This window comes from Diabrotica virgifera, chromosome 1 (assembly GCF_917563875.1).
Source record: "Diabrotica virgifera virgifera chromosome 1, PGI_DIABVI_V3a".
NCBI classification, from domain to species: Eukaryota; Metazoa; Arthropoda; class Insecta; order Coleoptera; family Chrysomelidae; genus Diabrotica; species Diabrotica virgifera.
In genome coordinates this window covers 180,896,163-180,916,340 of record NC_065443.1, presented here as the reverse complement: position 1 = coordinate 180,916,340, position 20,178 = coordinate 180,896,163, and positions in this window count along the sequence as shown.

Sequence of the window (20,178 nt, the reverse complement as noted above, 5' to 3'; positions counted from 1 at the left end):
TAGTGTATACAACTTGCATTTAATTATCATTATGAAGCTCGTACTCTATACGAAACTCGCCGCATAGGGCTCGTTTCGTAACCCTTATACTCGCTTCATAATGACCATCATGAAATGCTCGTTGCATAATATACTATTATTCAATATATTGGAATATCTGCTGTGTCTGTTTTATAATTTAAAGTTTTTTTATTTTTGTTGATGTGATATATCTCGAGAATATATATACCTACATATCATAAACGATGTTGAATAAGCAAGTACAAATATAAATATAGATAAGGAAAATTAATGGCAAAAACTAGCAAAGTGAATGTGAATAATGAAAGTGAATATATAAAATGAAGGAGGGCAACTGTATATACAGTCGGAAAAATGAAAGAATACCCGTGAACGATATCAAGCACATATTTTGGATTTGCTGTCTTTTTCTATAAATAACAAACGGGAGAGATAGATTATTAAGTGTTGTCTACAAAGCAAAAACGTTATCCAAGACATACGTAGTTACATATTTATAATTGACAGAATGAGACGGCGATACAATTGTTCAACGTAGTTATAATAATTTAGTAGAAAATTTAAACTCACACTTGATTATTTCTGTACTTCTAATGTCATTCTTAGAAAAACATTCAACATCAGTAGAGATAATGATTGTATAAACTACTATTCGAGTAATCATGCTGGTCAACTATAACCTGACAGATTCAATTTCTGTCACTTTGACAGTGAAACTGGGTTAGGTTCGGTAGAGTTTATAAATTTTAATAATCAGTCGTATTTACTTGAATAAACTCAGTTCTTTTAAAAGCTATTTTGATATTATATTTTATTTTTGGTTTGGTAAGTATTTATTTAATTAAAATAAGTCAATAAAATTTGTAAGTAATCGTCTGTCAATATGGTTAACTTCTGTCTATGAGTTTGCCAAACGTGTACATATTACTCTGACTTGTCAATCATAGTGTATAAAATTACAGATTAGTATATTTTTACGAATGTACATTTATTTGCAGATAATATCTGGATACCAAAATGATCTGAATTCATTAAGTTTACTTTCATTTAAGTCACTTAATGCAGCTGACATAAACGACATTTTTTAAATTCCTGTTACTATTTATGTCCGGCAACTTTAACATGGAGAAATTCATAATACTATATTTGCTTACTCATTATTTTTGTATTATTAATCTACATTAAAGAATTAATTACGGTAGTAAAAGTAACATTTATTACCAATAAATATATAGGTATTATCAGAAAAAGAATAACATCACAAACATTTTTGACACATTTACGTAGCGAAAAATCGTACGGTGGGGTAGTAGTCACATCCGTTTTTTTTTACAGTATTAACTTAGTTTAGACGTTGTTTTGAGTAAAAATTTTTGATTTGATTCGTATGCATATCATCGATGACGCATGGGTATTCTTTCATTTTTCCTACTGTACGTATGTACGTCCATCTTCAGTACAGTGTAGCCAAGGTAGTGATCATTTTCCAAATTAACATACTCCCTTTCTAACTTGGCTACACTGTACTGAAGATGTGCCAACAAGGTCGAAATACGTATATACAGTTGCCCTCCATCATTTTATATATTCCATTTCATATTCACATTCACTTTGCGACTTTTTTCTTGCCTTATTCGTGCCTGAAAATTATCGTTTTAGTTAGCATACTTCTAACACGATTCTTTCTATTGATATCTATTTTTTTTTTGGCTTCATGATGAAGCCTTGGCGTGAAATACTTCTTTAAAATTAAATTTAATAACTGAATGCAATGATTGTTAAGTACTTCACTGTCATAAATATGATCACCAAAATTATCCATGATGTCACGAGGCAAATTACTCATCGTGGCATTTATTAATTTAATTAATATATTTTTTGAACTACTTTCAATTTTGTTTAGATGTAGTCTAAAAATTTTCTCCGCCTCCTTGCATATTTTTATGACTAGATTAGAAGCATTAGTTAATTTTTTATATTGTTTTATTAGCTGTAATTTTGAAACGGTTTGCTCTTTTTCTAATATTATTAAGCATTTAGTACATGTAATGGTTTTTTTTAAATTTTTAACTATATAGCCAGAAATATATTCGATTACATCTTCTACATAAAAACTTAAATTTAAAATATCCCTTTGAAAATAGTCATGCTCATGAAAAATTATATTCTTTTGTGTAAAATCTTCTAAATTTTCCACCACATTGTCTAAACTAGTAATGGGACGTGCAGATGTTGCGGTCAAAATGCCAACATTGCTTATGTTTTTTACATTCCCTGTATTGGGTCCTGATATTTCGGTATGAATAAGTAATCTTTTAAATGCTGCCTCAAATTGTCGGGCAGATGGATTATTGTTGTAACCCCCTTTACCTCTTACTGCCCCAAAAAATAATTCTAAATGGTCTTGCGACAGTTTGTAAGAAAGTAAGAATTTTAAATATTTTTTTTCTTTAACCAAAAGATGAAATAATCCTTTAAAACTAGCAATATTCGAAATGAAACCCAAAAAACCAACTTTTCTTTTAGAAGATATGATACTAATATCATTTATTTTTAAATTCCGTATATATATTTCAGCCATATTTAAATATTCAAAAGTTTCCTCCTCATTATTAACATTTAAAGAATTTTTAAATGAGTATTTAGAATAATAGGTCCTGCTATTAAATATATCAAATAAATTATTAAAAATCATGATGAATTCCGAAGTCGCTTTTGAATCTTTAAATTGGGCAAAGTTTTCTTTGTCGCAATATGTCAAAGCGTCTGCCACACTTTTACTTAGCGTTTGAACAGCTAAGTTCACCTTCATTTTTTCCCGCCCCCATCTCAAATGCCTATACCTCAATTTATTGGCAGAATGTAGTTTCTCGTCATATTGCAAGTCAACAAGATTTTTTAAATATTGCCATTCAATTTTTTCATTTTTTCCATTTCTTAAAACAAATGTAGCCATACAATTACGTACCAATTTGATCATGTGGCATGCATCTAAAAATATAAAAACTTTCTCCTGAGTTTTTGGATGTAAAAAAAAAGGCTCAATATTCGCTAAACTTATTTTAGCACCTAAAGCTCTAGCCATTGATAAATTGTTGGCAGCACCATCAAAAGTTAATGAGTAGACTTTTATGCCTGACTCATACCTAAATAAAATTTAAGCATAAATTTACTAAAGATGCTTTTTCTGATCCAGAAAAACTGTCAATTAAAAAATGTGCAATTGGAACTTTAAAATTATCATTTAACGCTACTAACATAAATACCAGTACCTCTTTCGCTTCAGGTACACTATCAGATTCTATATCTGTGCCAAAATCAACGTAGCCAGTAAATTTCTTTCCATCCCATTCCACTTGCTTACGAATAGACATTTCGTCCAGCACTAAATTGCACACAAGTGTCTTATTGTGCATTCCTGCTTCTTCTACTTTATTTTTCAAAGCATTAAAACCTTCTGTTGAAAACCCTGGTCCACCATCAACAGTTTGGTACCATTTCGTGATTGTTGATGGGTGCGGTAATGAATTATTAAACGCTCTTCTAACATAATCATAGGCTTTCGGTGAATAAAAGTTCAAGGTCAGTGCAAAAGTCCTTAATTCTGGAGAATATTTGGCACATTTGGCACCTTTTAAAAACCGCTGAAACAACGCTTTGGCTGATTCCGGTAAAGATTCCTAAAACAAAAAAAATCCAGATATAATTACAAAAATAGAGGAGTTTGAATACTGGTTCCTTAAAGAGTAAACAATGTTCCGATCATCTCGTAGTTTTTATCAAAATTTAGTTGTTTTTACTTACTAGAAAATTATCAAATTTGGTGTAATAGTGTATTACATAGTGTTCAATCCAATTTTGAGATCAGACTGTAAGTCAGGCCTTTTATTATTACCTAACCAACAAAACAGCAAACAACGGCCATAAATATCAGTACAAAGGTAATTAATCTGCTTAATTATACTAATGAACCTGTTTAAGTACCAGGGCCGTAATCAGGTAACATAGACCCAATATACAGCAAAATCCAGGGGAAGAAACTTCTGGACTTCATAATGGTCAACATGTTACTCCTCCATCAAATACATCAAAATTATATTCTGCTGCGGTGAACCAATAACAAAAAAATCCTAAGCAATAAACAAGCCATTTTGTTCAATTCACTTCCAAATACTAAAATTGAAGATTATTTTTTAAATGCCATAGCCACTAAAATCGATCCTAATAAAATTTTCGTCATTTCCAGGATTGTACATGATCGTATTTGCATTTATTTTACTACTGAAGAAACAGTCGCAGAATTTTTAGGAACAGATAATGGAAAAATAGTAATTAATCAGGAACGTATCCAAGCTAGGAAGTTAGTCACACCAAGCGAAAGACTGATAATTTCTAATGTCTGTCCAACAATACCACACAGTATTATAGAGACTGCGCTACAAAACATTGGCGTTCATCAAATAACTCCAATGAATTTTCTAAGAATAGGAACAACAAACTCTTTATTTAAGCATGTCTTGAGTTTCCGTCGTTATTCTTACATTGCTCCTAAAAATCTAGAAAAATTCCTGTCTATAGTAATTAATTATGAACAAATAAATTACTGAATTTCACTTGAAAAACAATCATGCTACATTTACAAACAACAAGGTCATCTAGCCTCTCAGTGCACAAATAATACAAACACATAAATATCTATTGAAAATTCAATGCCTGCTTCTCAAGCAAATTGTATCCAATATTGTCACCCCAATGTAACAGATATTCAACCAATTACCATTCTTCACAATCTCCACTACAATCCACAATCGAAAGAAACAACCAATATTTCTTCATTACGTTCAAATCACACACAAACACCTATCCAGCCAGATTACATTGAAATTAATAATCTCAGTCAAAATCAACCTCCATCATCCTCTGACACTCAATCGTCCTAACAAACGGTATCAGAGATAACGACTCCTCTGGCAACAGTAGACCAGAACCCATTTAAAGAACCTCTGCGTAAATCTAAGAAACCAAAAACTGCCCCTGAAGATAATAAGAATTTAGCAGAAGATCTTATGAACTGCACTAGTTCTTTCTTTCAAGATAATTCTGATAACGGATACGTAACACAGGCAAAATTAATTGAGTTCTTCGAGAATTCACACGCACCGGTTCTGCCGGTCCTCTCAGCATTGCGAAAACGTATACAGAAGATATCGAGGGACTACTCAATTTTTTAACTGAAATCCATCCAGCACTATCCCAAGCATCTTAAAAGTCGGATTACAAGTCGCTGTACTAGATTAAAAACTAAAATTAGAAAACAGTATGTTAACAACATCCCTACTGATCTGAGCAGTGACGTCTCTGTTGACATTTAATAGAACAACAACCATGACAAATGGCAAATAAATTGGAATAATTCAAATTCTACATTGAACCATCAAACAAAATGTGTTGCAGTCGAAAAGTCCTACTTAGGAAGAGACCAAGTAATCTAATTCAGGCTGCGACTTGGACATACGAAGATCACTAATAATTTTATAAAAGAAGAAACCTCCTCTGATGTGTTATGTGGGTGATAGTGAACTAACAGTGTTTAAGTGAAAATAATTCATCTAAGACTTTTAATTTTGTACATGCCATAGGACTGATTAACCAAATTTAATATTAACTTTGTAATTTGATGTAAATACAGTTCAATGCTAATAACCCTTTGTGGTTGAAGCAAATTGTAAATAAATAAAAAAAATTACAAAAATAAAAGTTTATATCTAATTTAATTTACTTCTTTAATTCGTTTATTGAATACCTGTATGAGAAAGAAAACTTACCAATAACACAGGTTCAGCATTTTCTGAAACAAAGAGTTTTTCTTTTAATGTCTTCACCAATGAGTTTAATGTCGTTGCTCGTCTTTTCCATCTTTGACTCGATTTTACTAGGGTGTTAATATGTTTATTTTTTTTGCCAAATTTACCTTCACTACTTCCATATATCTTCTTCTCTTTATTGGTGATTTTAAATCTGAAAGGAAAAAATCTCCCACATAGTGCTTCCTGAAAATAAAATTATAAATGAAAAAAATTGCTTATTCAAAGAAAAAAATTTAAATTCTACAAAATAATAATGCAAACTAAAAATAGAATGCTTCTTGAAAAATTAAATACCTCTTCCTAGTTTTATCTGCAGCATGCCCTTCAATATTTTCTCGTCCTAATAATGCCTCAGTTTCTGAGGCAGACAAAGTTAAACCACTGCTAGCTGTTTGGGTTGATGAGCTGCCGAATGATGATATTTGCCTGAAAAAGTATGTAATACATGTAGAATGTAAATTTAAACTTGAATTAACTTAAAATCTGTTTACTCTCATACAGTTGGTTTAGACTTATTACATACCTTTCAGTAAGACATTTTCTAGAACTAGTAGGAGCTTCAGTTCCTACTACATCTTCAACATCTTTAGAAGACCTGTAAAGAGAAAACAATACAAATGAAACAATATACAGAAAATCTCTATGAATATAAAGTACAGTGAAACCTCGATAGAACGGACCTCTATGTAACGGACTTCGGATATAACGGACAAAAATCCGATCAAATATAAAAAAATTGAATGCAAAAAATATGAAAAATCGAATTCTGGAAGAAGAATCAGCAAGATCTTGGCACTGCTTTGTGCTAACGCCGATGGATCGCATGGATTGACTGCTATAATTGTTGGCAAACCTCGTAATATTAGAGTTGTCAGAGATATAATGCATCATCTGCCAGTTTCATATTATAGCTCTAATAAGGCATGGTTTATCACAGATATTTTCAAAAATTGGATTTTAAAGAATTTGTACCTACAGTGCTACAGTGAGAAAATTTCAAGAGAAGAAACTGGAAATACCGCCCAAAGAGGTGAAATGTTTATACATTTTAGGCAACGCTCCTGCTTATCCCCCAGAAAACATTCGACATTTAGAAGATGGCAACTTTAATTGTATGTTTTGGCCAAACAATACATCGCTTATTCAAGCCATGGATCAGTGAATAATTTTGGCAACCAAACGAGTATGTTGCAGAAAGTTTTTAAATGAAGTAGAAAAGTGAAAAAGTAGCAAACAATAATTGTTTGCTACTTTCCTGTTGCCGACTCCTTTTTTAACTTACAGATTTGTACACTGTTTCTAAATAAAGTACATATTTTCAACAAAAAAATGTTTGATTGATTTTAAAGCTATTTTTATATAACGGACTTTCGGTTTTAACGGACAACCCGTCCCCCAATTAGTCCGTTATATCGAGGTTTTACTACAAATATAAAAATTTACTAAAAACAGTACCAATTAAAGTCCAAAATTGCCACAATACACTTGTCATCCAATACAAAATTAATAGAGAGTTATCAAGTAACTCTAGGAGAATACGGTAACGTTATTTTAGTAATGGAGCATGCGCAGTATGAATATTGAATAACGGAAATGATTTTAACGTTAACGGGCTCCGTTACGGTAGGTCGGATAGCGGGCTTGAAATACGGTAACGTTAGCAGCGAATCGCACCAATTCGGCAAGACTCGGACATGTAAGTTCTGTTATGTAATCTGTTCTGTGTGATGAAATTTTATTTCTGTACGTTAACAGGTGTTTTGTCTTTGTTTTCTTGGCTTGGTTTTGGTTGACCATATCTGTTTCGACATTTGGAGTTAATGGAAATTTGGTAGAAAACATTTTATTTAAAAAATTTTTATTTCATACATACAATATGAACACAGATTTATTAAGAAAGGCGAAAAGGCTGCACTTTACAAGCCTGTTTTTCAAATCGAAAATACTGTTTGGCTCGCTCAGGTTCTAAGGTATCGAAATTGAAGACAGGATGTACATTTTGAACATTATCCTCATTTAAAATGTGATTTAGTATCACGTATTCTATATCATCGTCATTTAACTTCAAGTAATATTGACTGTTCTAAGTTCTAAGATCTCTTCCATATTTCTTTAGAAAAATTTGAAATCCAAATTGTACAAAACAAGGAAAAAAATTCAAAATATGTATCTTGGGTGAAAGAAAACAAAAACAGAAAAAAATTTAAACAAATTTAATTAGTTTGCTGTTAAATACGACATTTGACTGAGAGCTGCCAACTATTAACGTGAAGCAGGCATTCTACCACTTGATAACTCTAAGATTGCATATATACGTTAAAACTTATACAGTAAAAAAATAGCGTTTACGTGTCAAAATAACGGATGGATAGAATTTTACTTGATATATGATAATGTTAAAAAATCAGGTAATCTGTAAAACTCACATTCTCCACTCTTCAATTTACTTCAAAATTCACATTTTCCATTCAACCAGCAGGAGGCTGCTAACTGATTGCCCAGCTGCTATCATTGTATTGGTTTGATTTTGTAATGAGGTTCAACCTGTTAGTGTCAGTGGTAATAATTAGGACAAGGCTATTATTCCTTGAACGTATTTTATGAAGTTAATTTGTTGAAGTGTTTAATCTCTTTTCACTATTGAGGAGATTGATGGACTCAACATTAAACAGCTTGAACACCATACAGACTATTACAAATATAAAGATAAATATAGAACGGATGTTTTACTGAAGATGGGGAAGGAATGTGAAGTCATGAAAACCATACAAACGAGAAAGCTGGAATATCTAGGCCACATAATGAGAGGGGAAAAGTACTCCCTGCTAATACTCCAAGGAAAAAACTCGGGAAAGAGAAATGTGGGACGTAGGAGGATTTTCTGGTTGCAAAATTTAAGGGAGTGATAAGGGTGCAGTTCAATATAATTGTTCAGAGCTGCAGCCAACAAAGTTAAGATTGCTGTGGTGGTAGCCAACCTCCGATAGGAGACGGTACTGCAAGAAGAAGAAGATAGAATAATAAATAAATTAAAAAAGTCACAACAACAAAGTTACTATTGTTTACAATATTTTGTAGCCTATTGTTGAGAAATACAAAACTATCGAGTAAATTACATAAAAAAAAAACTATTAATATTTTTAATATCTCAAACCTTTGGGGAACCAGTGATACAAATGCAAATTTTTCACAAATTGAGTTATCAACACTACGATATTAATAATACACTTCTTTGTCTGAGGACCCAAGTCCCCAGACAATTTAACTTATTAGGTCCTTTATTCAACTGAAATATTAGATTTATTTTTTATTAATATGAAACCAAATAAACTTTATTAATAAATAAATAAAACTTTATTGTTTTATAAAACCAAATAAACAATAAATGCAAATAAAATAAACACTACAAAATGTGCTAATGTCACTGTTACTGTTACTTAAAATCATAAAAGTCAAAATTCATAGTAAACAAGATATTAGAGACATGCCACGTTATTTACACAAATTTTTGAGGTCCTATGCATTTAAATTAGGTGAAACTATTGTAGATCACGATTATCCATTAATAGAAAACAGTTTAAAACTTAATACACTAGAAAATAGACGTAATCAAGTAGGATTAGTATTTTTGTATAATTTAATAAATGGAAATTTAGATTGCTGTGATCTATTACAGTGTATTCATGTTGATATACAAACTAGAAATCGAAGAGGTGATTTTATAACATTTTATATTCCTTTCCATCGCACAAGTTATGGCCAAAATTCACCTATAGATCGTTACTGTAAACTTATAAATGACAAACACATTGAAATTTTTGATATATCTCTGAATATGTTTAAAAATAATTTAAATAGAGTATTTATTTAATTTTTTTTTTTTGTTAGTTCTGGAGGTTACAAGTACCTACCTATTCTTACTCTAATATTTGTTATCTAATTATAATGTTGTTAAAGTATTATTAGTACATATTTAGCTCGTAAACTTATTATTGTTAATTGTATAACTTGTAACGAAATAAGCGATGGACTACCCCAGCTAATTGAAACAATATTCGAAAATATTACCTCAACTAACCAAGATAGCCATCGTCACACCCTTAGCTTAGCTCAGTCACTCAGGTGTGTGTTCGTCTTGTCCTAACCTTAGATAAGAACTATGAAAATTGGAATGGAAGCAAACAAAACAATAATTTTAACTAATCATGTTTATTGTTCATAAAGATATAATAAATAAAAGGACTTAGTAAATTGCATTAACAAATGTATTCAAATTCTTGCCAAAAACTAACAATTCTGGATTATACTTATGGCTTTTGGTAGCTGATGGTATCTTCTTGATGTCGTATGGTACTGCTGTCGACTTGTAGACCTGGGCAGGTGTTATGGCCCTAGGTCGCTGCAGCTACGGTCTTGGTGATGTCTATGATGTTGGGTGCTGTTGTCTGTCTAAAGATGGTTAGGTTGTCAGCCATCTGGTGCATCGCCGGCGATGGGCTTCATGCTCCCGAAAGGAGAAAGTAGATTTTATTCCAAAAACTGTAACAGTAAAACACATATCAACAATCAAGAAGAAAACCAAATTGTACCTTTGCCAAATAGTATTCAGAAATAGTAATTGGCAAGGTTAAATTACATAGAATTAAGATGAGGAGAATAGTTAAAATTTTGATAACTAAACGTGCATATTAATAGATGAAAAGAAATATATAAATCAAACACATGGTTGAACATTTGAAAGTTAGACAAAAAAAAAACAATATAAAAACTGTTAGATGAAGAAATATGATTATAATATAATGTTATTCTTACCCCAAGAGATGATTTGATGGAACGAAAATGATTTAATTTTGGAATTACATGCCTTTTTAAGGATTAATTTTTCCCTTCCAGTTTGTGTCTTCTGGTAGGGATGAAGTATGAAGTGACACTTTCATGACAGTGCGACATAGGTGGCGGGCATGTTCCGAATTGAGACAGATATTTACGGAGTAAGAATGTATACAGGGTACGTTCAGTATGTTGATTTAAATGAAAAGAGATATAGTAAATAGAAGATAATAAAAAAGGATAATAAAATGATAATCAAAGAGGATAATAAAAGAGCGCCAACCAATTTTTAAAGGGGGAAATGGGTAAACCAAATAGAAGAAGATAATTATTAATGAAATATTAAAGAAAATAAGGTAAAATAATTATTTAAAAATAAAATATCAAAGATGTGACGTTTGTAACGTTACGAACTTTTAATGGGATAATCCCGTTAATAAATAAATAAATAAAATATTAATTTTGTGATACTAGTTTGTGCGAGTTAAAAAGAGACCTAGTAGGTTTGTGCCAACACAACAAGAAACGTCCATGCAACGATCACCATCCTGCACAGTAACATGGAATGTATTATTTCGTTACCATGGAACGTTAATAATATAATAATGTGATCATTACATGCCAGTTCTTCATTGTGTTGGAAAAAACCTAGTATAAAAAGTGTGTATGGCGTGTGTAATAATGACGTATGGCACAGAAGATATAATTTTGAACTATGCGCAGCTTAAAACGAACCCTATGTCATAACATCCATAAAAATCGGAAGTCTGTGCTGGATGGGCCATGTTGAACAGATGTTGGAGACTGAAATACCCAAACACATAATGAGGCAGACACCAGTAGGGAGAAGGTCAAAGGGAAGACCCAAACTCAGATACATGGAACAAGTGGAACAAGATCTGAAAACACTTGAGATTACTAATTGGAAGAACAAAGCAAGGAACAAAATGGTTGTCAAGTTATTGATGATGATGATGAGTATAAAAAGTAACTCGTGAATAATTTCATGCATGGGAAAAGTTAGAGGGGAAGAACTATATGATTGTATCATAGCGGATATAGCTAACGAAAAGTTATAGCGGACGAACAATCACTCTCTTCCAATCACTGAGTATACCTAATGGATGTAAGTACTAGTGTCGAAAGCCATTTGTGGTAAAAGTTAGTAAGCTAAAATCATGCAAACATATTTAATATAACAAAATCAGGGCACAAAATCCTTATTCAGGGAGAATTTAATTACAGAAATAAGTTGGTGACTGCAAAGAATATTACAAAGCGAGGAAAACAACTGATCCCACTTGAACCCCAACAAATTGTCAAGGGGAAAAGGGTAAAACAAGAAAAGAAGGATTCAAACATTGTTAAGTACGCATTATGGCCAGTACTGAAGATCTCTAGATACACTACAGTTTTTCAAGCAAGTGATTGATAATGAATCTGCAGTAAAACATCAAGTTGAAGTAACAGAAGAATATGAGTTTTTATGCCAACCCAAACTATATTATAACAATAATATACATACTTCTATTAAAATTTTTCTTTCTGAACACTTACTAGATACTATTAGCAAAAATAATTTTAGACAGTAGGTACCTAAGTACCTAATTTGTGTTGAATGGACATAATAAAACAATAGTATAACTATCTATTATTGTGAATTTTAATTGAGGTATCCCTCATTGTAATCTTCCTTTCTTTTTTATTCTTATATATAGATATTCTTTCATATCCTTATATAATATTTCATTCCAAAAATCCATTAGGGATAAAGCAAAACTCACATCCAACTTACAAAAAATATATATTTTGTTTATAGTGACTTGCTTTACAATTTAGCAAGATACTTAAGAGGATCGGTACGTATTTTCGGCTGCAATGCTAATCAAATGGGGATTCATTTTTTTCAAATCCTGAGAAAACTAATAAGTACTTTTGAAAAATTTAAACGCAGAATTAAAGATTACGTTATTAGCGAGGGCCGAAAGTCCCTGAGAACTTCTATAATGTTTATTTTAATAAGTTACAGGGGTGAAAAACTAAGAGAAAATTTAGTGTGATTTTTAATTTCAAATATATCATTCAAAATAAACTTTTTATTTATTCTAAGGGACTTTCGGCCCTCGGTAATAATTTAGTCTTTCATTCTGCGTTTAAATTTTTCAAAAATATTTATTGGTTTTTTCAGGATTCGAAAAAAATGAACACAATGCCGTGGTAATATTTTCCAAATCTATCTTTGTCTTACAACGCACTCAGCCGAATATAATATTGTCAGCATATATTGTCAGTCAGACACTGACAATCAGTGACAATTTTAAATATTTGACATTGCATCGGGAATATGTTGAGTTATTGATTAAATATTATTGATATATAGTGTATTTGATAAATAATTGATTTAAGACGTGAACTTAATAAAAAGTTATTTATTGTGTATTATTTGTGGAAGATCCAAGCAGAGAATACATCAGGATAATATATTCTGTGATCCAAGTATTTTGTTGTTAAAGATGTTCAAAATTGTAAGCGTTCCATAACAATATATTATTAAAAAATCACTTTAACACTTTTCCTCTTTTCTCGATTGAGTATTAGTCTTTGTTGTACAAATAAATTATTACAATCACTGAATACATAGTTAGTGAAAAAATTATCACATTTATTAACTGAATTAATAATTTGCAATTATAAAAATAACAGTTATCCAAGAACGTTCAAAACCCATCTCTTTAAATTAATGATGACATTTTCAAGTGGAATGACATTCTAGTAATGTTTACATATCCATACCAGTGTGAATTTTACTACACGTAATTTGCCGTGTAAAGACAAAAAAAGTAGGGATACACGTAAAATATTTGCGAATTATGTACCCATAGCCTTAAGAGACCAAAATCAAATGATATGTGACGAAATAATTAACAAAATAGCCTTACAAAAACGAAAAATGCGAGTTTTGCAGTTAGACCCCTCATTTAATAAATAAACTAAACGCCTTCGCCTTCACTGACTATCAACATCTAACCTAACAATTACAATATAGATTTCAAAAATAACTTACCTGAAAAGAGATATTTTTTCAGCCTTCGAATTTCTGCGACCACAAACAAGACAAATATTAGGCATTTTCACTCTAGATTCCCAAAAATTTAAAATATAATTTAATTTTCACAATGAAAAACACAAGAGAAACAACGATCAAATACGCACATACAAACAGTGTTGCCAGATGAAAATTTTTCGTAACAGTAGAATAGGACATAAAAAACAGGAGAAAACAGGAGATTTTAATAATTTCAAATAAAACAATAAAATGTAGTTAAATTGAACAAAATAACTATCTTATGGCTATTTTTCAAGGTCATTAATTAAGTAATTAATTATTTAATTAATTAAGCAGTAATTAATAGAAGTGAAGCAAAACAGTCCATGACTAGTTTCTGACTGATTCGCATGCGCAGTTCCGTTTTCAAGCGCTTGAAAACGGAACTGCGCATGCGAATCAGTCAGAAACCAGTGATGGACTGTCTTGCTACACTTCTGTTAATTACTGCTTAATTAATTACTTAATTAATGGCATTGAAAAATAGCCATAAGATAGTTATTTTGTTCAATTTAACTACATTTTAAATTCAGGTTTCTCAAATGTTTAAACTTATTGTCTCATAACGCTAGATAATCTCTCAAATTTAATACCAACATACCATATTCTAGTGGAAAATATAACAGAAGATTTGAGATTGAAAACAGAAGAACAGGGGAAGAAGTATGAAAACAGTAGATCTCCTGCTAAAACAGGAGATCTGGTAACACTGCATACAAACAAAACAATATTTGATCGTGTGTGATCGTGTCACATCGTGTCGTGTTCATAAAAATGTTTGCCACTTCGTATCAAAACAATAATACTTCAGTGAAGTATATGTTTATGACACTTTTTATAGTTGTTGCTGCGTCTATGCTATTATACGTCATTGTACAGTACCTACACTCTCTGCCAAGTATGACAACGATGTGATAAATAGTTTTAAAGTACAGTAGAACGTCAATAATCCGGATTAGTTGGGACCGGACCCCATCCGGATTATCAAATTATCCGGAATATCGAAATTACCTAAAAAAAGCCAGTATACACATTAAAGTACAACAAACGTTTTAAAATTGTATGTTTTCTCTTGTACAGTAAAGTGTCTAAAAATAGAGGTGAAATTAATCAAAACACTTTTTTTATGTTTAAACACTGTATTGTAATTAATTTATAATAGCAGCATGTGTACAGTAAAAAACATCAGACATTATTTGGGCTTTTAAAAAATGTGTAAAATATTTTTGAACTGCGGTAGAGGTTCGTTTTTCGCACCTAAGTTCTTAATTGATTTTAAAGGAATCAGATATTTTTGCTAGATACAAATCCGGATTATTGGCGGTCCGGATTTTTGACGTCCGGATTATCGACGTTCTACTGTACTGTGTAAAGTAAAGTAGTGGGTAAAAATAAGTATTAAATTCTTAAATAAAACACCCTGTACAGTAACTCAGTAACGAGGCACATTTTATTTAAGTTATTTGGGTTAAATCTTAATATTTTGCCGTCTAGAATCTATAACTCAGAGATAATGAATACTTAATGAATTAATGTATAGTAAGCAATAATCTTTATAATGTGATTTTACTGAGAGAAAGGACTGAAATATGTTGGAATGAAGAAAGGGATAAATAAGTATGAAAGGAATAAATATCGATGGTGAGCTGCTTACATCTAAGATTCACAGATGATATTGTTCTGATTTCAGATGACCTAAAAACTGCCAATGATATGTTGAATGAACTCCGCGATGCAGCACGTAAAGTAGGTCTAAATATTAATTACCAAAAGACAAAAATGATGACGAATTTAGTTCCGAGCCAGCTTTTAAAGGTAGAAGACATCGAAATTGAAGTTGTTGACAGCTACATATACCTTGGACATACGGTAAAAATTAGCAGAGACAATCAAACTGCTGATCTGCTAAGAAGAATAACTCTGGGATGGGCATCATATGGAAGACTACGTGATATTTTTAAAGGTGATATACCTATAAGCCTAAAAGAAGAGCCTTTAATGAATGTGTCCTGCCTGTTCTTACATATGGCGCAGAGACACTTACTCTAACAAGGACATCTGCACGAAAACGACAAGTGACGCAACGTAGAATGGTAAGATCATTGTTTTGCATAACGTTAAGAGATAGGGTAAGAAACGAAGAAATTCGTAGAAGAAGTGGCGTCGAAAACATTATAAAACACATAGACAAAATTAAATGGAAGTGGGCAGGACACGTCGCTAGAATGAGAGATGATAGGTGGACCAAAAAATCTTGGAGTGGAGACCGAGAGCAGATAGATGAAACTCGGGAAGACCACCCACAAGATGGACTGACGACATAAAGAGGATTTGTACCAACTGGATTGCAGCAGCGCAGGATATATCTGAATGGAAGTTTTTATAAGAGGCCTATGTTCAGCAGTGGACGACTATGGGCTGATGATGATGATGAATGATGTAGAATCCAAAATCAGTAGAAAAAAACCAGTTTGACAATTTTTTTTACATATTCAACATGATATCTCCTTGTAAGTTTTGTGTCGAAAACCATTCCTAAAAACTTTATATTGTCTACGAAATCCAAATAATTTTCATTAGGGTATAGTTTCGGTTTTTATATTTTCTTAAAAACACCATACACTTTGTGTTTGACTCAGAAAATGTTAATCCATCCAACTTGGACCAATTCTCTAAACTCTAAACTGTTTAAGCTTTGTTTTATGTGTTTTTGATATTGTTTCTACTCCGGTCAACTTACACATCCGAGGCTACAAAAATTACCATCAAGCTGAAAATTGGCAGGATTGTTCAAAATATCATCATAAATGAAATCTAAAAAGTCCTCATAAATCCGACCCGAGCTAAAAAATTTACGCGGGGTCAAAGGTCACCAAATATAGTTTTTAGCGATTTTCAGCGAAACGGTAAGTTTCATCATAAAATTAGTTATATAAAAATATGTAGATTAGATAATTGTCTATAAAAATGCCTTATTATTTTTTTTCCTGAGAGCCACCGTTTTTGAGATATAATGATTCAAAAAGTTGTAATCGTCATAATATGCGCACACGTTTCCACACCACCTTTGAGGTAGTGTACTTAGCGCGTTTTTTAACGCCGTTTCCCCAGTAGGCCTATTCCACGGATCTGTTATGATTCTGTTTAATTTGAAGCTATTGAATAATTGATATTGGCAAGGGTTAAAAATGATAAAAGCTATAAAAGGCGGTATAAATTAAAAAAAAGGAAATTTATCAAACTGGTTCATAACTTTCCAATACTTCTGCTTCCCTTGTTCTTCTTCCTCTTCTTCACCTTCTAGTTATTCTCCTTCTTCTTCTTCGTCTTCTTCTTCTTGTTCATCCTGGGTGCAAGTAAATTGCCCCAATAATGACATATCGCATGACTCCCCGATAGAATCAAATGAATCCTCAATTGTTAGTGATTCAACATTGGAGTACGACCGGTTTTGACAATTAGTGCATGCTACCGAACAAAACAGTACAACTTTTTTGCAACCAATTTAGCACTACATAAATAAAAAATAAATAAATAAAAATAAAAAGAATTATTATAAGTTAATACTTTGTCATATCAGTTAACTATTTTTGTTGGGATTAAGCCGTAAAATTCAAATAATTCTTATTATTTTCGCGTTACATTCACTTTGTAAAGATTTTTTGTTGGCACTGTAATAATACAGCTTATACATTGCATCCCTCGGTAGAGCGCAAGCTGTTAAATAATAAATATGAAACATTATCATATTTATAATCTTATATTATTATGTGTAATATAAGTTAAGTTGACCGATAGAATATTATGTTTACTTGTATTACAGCTTCGGTGATGTATATACCTGGTGTACTAATATTAGTTATATTATGACGATTAGAAGTCTTTCAACTCGTTCAATCGTTATATCTGAAAAACGGTAGCTCTTAGGAAAAAGTATTAAGATTTATTTTATAGATAATTATCTAATCTACATTTTTTGTTAGACCTAATTTTATTATAAAACTTACCGTTTCGCTGAAAATCGCTAAAAACCATATTTGGTGAACTTTGACTCCGCGTAAATTTCTTAGCTCGGGTCGGATTTATGAGGGCTTTTAGATTTCATTTATGATGGTATTTTGAAAAATCCTGCCAATTTTCAGCTTGATGGTAATTATTGTATAAGCTCACTCCTATTTTTTAGTCTAACTAGACCGGTCTATCATAGGCGTAACCAGGATGATCCTAAGGGGGGGGTTACAACTACCTGAAAGGGGGGGGTTACAACTACTGGAAGGTCTCTGAGGGCTATGGTGTTAAGCGTATAGAGCTCAAAGTACATCCCAATGGGGGGGGTTACAACCCCCAAAACCCCCCCTGGTTACGCCTATGCGGTCTATTCCCTTCGTATAAAATACAAAGTCGTCTGCGTATAATAATACTTTCACCATTATTATTAAACGTTTCAAAATATTTATTATGGCTACTTAAAAGCTTTCAATCACCGAATCTGCAACAGATGCAGATTATCATAATACCCTTTTCAGGTAGCTGCGATTGTTATTAGTAGAATGGTAATATTATGTAGTAGTATTGAGTATTTCCATCAACAAACTGAAAAAAATAATTATTTTGGCCTGTATTAACAAGTAAATTTATATGAACTGGGCTTTAAAAATTTTTTTTACAGTTTTACTGTAATATTATATCTTGCTTGTGCTTAGTGTTTCATACTCAATTAGGTTTTGTTCTTATCTGTTTCGTTTAAATTTGTTAAAAGAATCTTTATAAGATTTTATAGCTTTTTACATTCCTCATTCCAGTACGGCAAAGGAGTAAATTTTAGCAGAGGTTTCAGTTTGGTCATAGCTATATGTTGTGTTGCAGCTTTTGTAATTAAGGATATGAATGCGTCTAAGTCTAAATCTTTATCTATCATTTTTAAATACCATTTTCTTTATCTATCATTTTACTGTATTTCTCAAAGTCGGCGCTTTTTAGATTCCATGATTTTTGCACTAGTCATTAGCGGATTAAAAAGAGATTCTAATTGTACAGTGATCACGTCGATACAAATAAGGAATAACATCCCAGGTTAATATTGGTGTTATAGTTGGTTTAGAACTAGTTAAATCGATTGCTGACGAATTTTCTGTATTAATGTCAAACCTAGTGGGTGACCAAACGTCCCGTAAAAACGGATTTGTCCCGTTTTTAAAAATCATATCCGGGGTTCCGAAAAATTCTCCCGGGACGTCTAATAAGGGACATTATTTACGTTAAGTTAATGATACAAAAAAGCGCCAAACATTTTGTTAACAAAAACAATAAATGCTGTATAAAAGGTATAGGTATTTAAAAAAACCCTCAAAAGGGCCACATCAATTCACATAACTAGTTTTCGACTGGTTTACCAGTCATCATCAGTGCTTACCTAAAATGCATATAACCTGATAAAAAAGGGCAAAGATGTTGAAATTTTGACTAGGGTTAAAAAAATATAATGTATGTTAGCCACCAAAATGCTATTTTACAAAAATATGTGGGTCAAAGCCCATTTCAAGTAGTCCGTTAAGGAAACATAAGTATAAAAAGCTACCTTAAGCCTTGATGTTTAAAATATAATTTAATTTGCCCTAGGTAACATCTGAAATTTGGGTGTGATTTGTTCACATGTTGGAAGTTTGACGGCAAGTGAAATTGAAATGGTTAGGAACCTCGGAACGATGACAAGACAAACGACAGTTCCACAGGTAGTTTTTAACATAACCTGTCATATTTAAGAATAAGGTATAAATATTATTGAAATTAGAAATGATGTAACAACACACCCAATGTGGAAATTATCATGTAAAATTCATTAAACTAGTTGTTGTAGTAAAATGGATTCTCGTATACTGTAAGTGGAACTAGTTAGGCAAACCACATTACACAAAAGGTTAGTATTCGACAACTAATACCGTAATGAAATCTTATTGTCAAGAGATCGAAGATTTATAAAGGCAAATTTTGTGGCGATTTAGAGTTATCGAATTTATTTAACTTATTAGTAGCTGTTGGGATTTGTGTAAGTGTGTAAAAAATCACATTTGGGGTGTCTGAGGTGTAACATGTCTTAAATAATCTAGGGCATGTGTCATTATGAAAGCACAAACTCAGACTGAGACGACTATTTCTTAAAGGCAGTGCAGGCTACCCGGATCTCTAAGGGTCCAAAAACCAAAACCGTAATATGATGATGATAGTAAGGACTAGGTGGGGGGTGGGTATGAGATGTCTGTGAGGGAATTGGTGAAAGGAACATGAAAGAGACCCAGAAAGAAAATTAAACTGTTGATTTGGTTTTGCTAGAGATGAGTATTATATGCTGATGGT